Below are 4,275 nucleotides of genomic sequence, written 5' to 3'. Positions count from 1 at the left end.
GAATTATTATGGGATTTCCTGTGAAAGTTTTTGTGCCTCATTCGGTTGAAATATTACTGACAAGAGGTAAAACTCAACATTTAACCAGCAGTAGATTGACTAAGTATGAGAAAATCATACTAGGAGCAGACAATGTTTCCATTTCGAGATGCTTGAATTTGAATCCTTCTACATTACTGCCTGATTCTGAAATTGTTGATGAAAATGAAATGGAACATGAGTGTTTGGATGTCATGGAATTTTGCACCAAACCAAGGCAGGACATTAAAGATGTACCTTTGCCTGATTCAGATGTCGTCTATTTTGTGGATGGCTCCTGTCTGAGGACAGAGGGAGGTGTTTTGAAAGCAGCATACTCAGTCTGTACAGTTGCAGATGTTGAAGAAGCATCATGTCTTGAAGGAATTCGTTCAGCACAGGTGGCTGAATTGATTGCTTTAATTCGTGCTTGTGAAGTATCAAAGGATAAAAAAGTTACCATCATTACTGATAGTCAGTATGGGTACGGAGTTGTGCATGATTATGGACAGCTCTGGTCTCAGAGAGGCTATTTGACTTCAGCAGGGTCACCAATTAAAAATGCAGTTTTCATCAAAAGGTTAATTGATGCTATACAATTGCCGAAAGAGATCGCAATTGTAAAATGTGCAGCACACACAAAAGGAGTGGATTATATCTCAAAGGGCAATGCCTATGCAGACGAAACAGCAAAATACTGTGCGAGAAAATGTTGTGCATTCAATCGGGGAAAAAGTGAAGAATCTGATTCAAATTCATTAATGCTAACAACAGTTGTAGAGACATGGCAGGAAATCAAAGATTTACAAAATGAAGCAGATGATGAGGAAAAAGATTTGTGGTTAAGAGCAGATTGTAGACCACGTGATGAGGATGGAGTGTGGACCTACAAAGATGGCAGAATAGTCCTACCAAATTGTTTGATTGCTGATATGGCCAGATTGTATCATGGCCCAGCTCACCTTGGAAGAGATTCCATGATCAGACTCTTCCGAGAGACTTGGTTCAATACAAAATTTAGAACGATTGCAGAGTCTTTTTGTCAAAGGTGTTTGTCATGCCAACAAATGAACCCAAACAGAAAAACAGTTGTAGGTACAGGGATAATTGGTCGAGAGGGTGGTCCCTTTACCAGGTTGCAGATGGATTTCATTGAAATGCCCCTACACAATTGTTTGAAATATGTTCTTGTGATTGTTTGTTTGTTTTCAAGATGGGTGGAAGCATTTCCTACACGACATTGTGATTCAGTTACAGTGGCAAAACTGCTACTCAGAGAAATCATCCCAAGGTACGGTTTTCCAGTCACTATTGAGAGTGATGGAGGGAGCCATTTTGATAATAAACTGATGAAGCTGATATGTGAGGCATTAAGCATTGAGCAGAAAATACACTGTGCATACAGACCAGAGGCATCTGGGGTGGTCGAACAGATTAATGGGACAATTAAAAACAGGATTGGAAAAATGTGTCTCGAAACAGGTGTAAAGTGGACGGATGCTCTTCCACTTGTTTTAATGTCATTGAGAAGTACACCTGATAAAAAGACAGGTTTGAGTCCTCATGAAATACTCATGGGAAGAGTCATGAGGCAAGCTTTTGTACCTGTAGGCAAATTGTTGAGCATAAATGACAGTGCTATTTTGGATTACTGTAAAAAGTTATCTGATATAGTGACTTCTGTGTCTAATCAGGTGGGAACTGAAGCACAATCAAACGAGAAAGTTCAGACACATGATTTGAGACCTGGTGATTGGGTCAGAACAAAAGTACATCGAAGAAGAAATTGTCTGGCTCCTAGGTGGCAGAAGCCTAGACAAATAATTTTGGTCACTACAAATGCAGTGAAATGCAGAGGATTGAAAAGGTGGATTCATCCTAGTCATACTATTCCAGTGCCTACTCCTGAGAGTTCTGATGTTGAGAGTGATACTACAGAAGATTCCGATTCTGAAGTAGAAGGTGAAACAAATCCAGATTCTGAAGATCGACAGAGAGGTCGACATCTGGAACCTGTGCCTGTGAATGGGGGACTGACAAGAAAAGACTTGGAAATTATCGAAATAGATTCTGGAGAAGAAGAGAATCTATTAAAAGGAGAAACGACTGAAGATTCAGTTGAGAAAATTAATGGAGTTAGTCCTATTGAAGACAGAGAAGCTGAACCAAAAGAAATTTCTGACCAGGAGAGTATCGAAAAGCAGAAGTTAAGCTCTGAAGTAAGGAACGGAAAACCAAAATCTGGGAAGTTGAAGGTAATTGAAGAGGAGGAGGAAGATGAATTACCAAGTACCAGTGATGGGAGACAAAGCATAGTTCCTGAAGGAGTGAAACTGCCGAATAGAGAAGTTCCTGAGTCAATTATCGAAGTTTCAGACTGTGATACTGAAGAAAGTGACGTGGATGGTGAAAGCGGAAGTGCAAAGAAAAGATCTTGGAAGTCAGAGACAAGTGCTTCTGAACCAAAAAGAAAATTCGTGAGAAAAACAGATTTCTGGCCTGGTGGAAGATTGAGAGTTAGGTTGATCAAAAAACCGAAGGAGCAGGTGGAAGAAATCAGTAGTCAAAAGGGTTCTGAAAAGGAAGTTGGAGTTGGGAGAAAAATTGAAGTAGTGACAAGAAAAGGAAGGAGGATTATAAAGCCAAATCAGAAATATAAATCTCCTGAGTGGACTTATCTAGTAATTCCACCTGTTATTGACATTTACGATAGTAGTCAAGAAGAAGAGGAAATTGAAGAAATTAGTGACAATGATTGAAGTACAGAATTTTTAATTGGGACTTTTGGGTTTTTAATTCTTGGCAAAAGGCTGAAGAAATCTTGTTAGGTGACACAAGGTCGAAGAAAATTTGTTTAGCTGAAGAAAACTTACTTTGTGACATAAGGTCGAAGAAATACTGTTAGGGTTTAAAAAATATATATATATATTTTAAAGGGGGGTGTAAATAATTAATCATTTAAATTTAATTTGTAAAATAATTTTTGTTTTCTTTTAAGGCAAAACTAACCAAGGATGCCTTACGTCATGGAACAAAGTACTTCAAGGTGTTCCATTTTTAAGAGATGCTGTAAGATGACTCTGGTGTGTCTGCTCATTTTAATTCTGCTCTGGTTAGTTTTAGCTGTTATTATTCCATTTGAAATTAACAAAGATTTTCACAAAGCCAACATGACAAGCAAAGCTTCAGTTAGTCAAAACAAACATAGTGCAACAGGCAAAGTCATTGATCATCAACCTAACATTCATCAGGACAAATCTATTAGTGATTTTTCAAGCAATACATTCACAAAGCTTTTGAGTGAATATGTCAAGGTAATGGATGCAAAAGATTGCTACGTCTGCGTTAAATTACCTGCTTCTGTTTCTGAGGGGGTGACATACAATATGCTTCCTCTTACATATGGTGTGACATGCAGTGTGTTAGCTAGCTTGTTCTATCAAACTGGACGCTTAGAATACTATTATTCAGATTTTGATGAAATTTTCGCAAATTTAAAAATTGAGGGTGCTTTGAATAAGCATAAGAAAGCCAAACAGATGAGGGAATTTTTCCTCGTTACTAACGAACTCACTTATGAGTATGCTTACAAGAACAATTTAACTTGCAAACTAAGTGCTGAACGAAAGAAGTTTTTGAACCTGGTTGAAGAGAGGAGAGCAATCTACAAGAGAAATGAAATAGTCAAGCAGACTAAGTCCAGGTTCTGGCAGAAAGAGGATGAGAAGCTAAATGGCAAAATGCTTGATAATGTTGCAATTCATATAGACAAACCAATTAGTGGTAAGCTTTGCATTAGAAGAGACAATACACTTTTTGATAACTACTTTGTGGGTGCAAGTAATTGTGAAGATACATATCAGATCATGGGAGGTTGGGGATTCAAAGGTGGAAAAGATCCAATTTTTCCTGGAATTTATTTTGTTTGTGGTGACAAGGCTTACTACAACCTTCCTGATCACTGGTATGGAACTTGTTATGTTGGGATTGTTTTTCCTAAAATGTTCCATGTTGACAGAGATTCGGAAGGATTGTTCAAAATTCACAATTATGTAAATAGGGTTAAAAGAGAAACTTTCACAGAGGTTTTGGGAGATATTTTTCAAGCAGTGATACCTTTTGTAGGTATAACCCTGAATGCAGGAAGAATCAGAAAATTGTCTACAATTGTTGACAAATTGTCAACAGATACAGCTGATGGTTTCCAATTAGTGAATGTTGAGGTCATTGCAATCAGATCCATGGTGATTCAAGATC

The sequence above is a fragment of the Lissotriton helveticus genome, chromosome 7 (assembly GCF_964261635.1).
Source record: "Lissotriton helveticus chromosome 7, aLisHel1.1, whole genome shotgun sequence".
Lineage (NCBI taxonomy): Eukaryota > Metazoa > Chordata > Amphibia > Caudata > Salamandridae > Lissotriton > Lissotriton helveticus.
The sequence above is the reverse complement of the archived record's forward strand: the minus strand, read 5'-3'. Positions refer to the sequence as shown.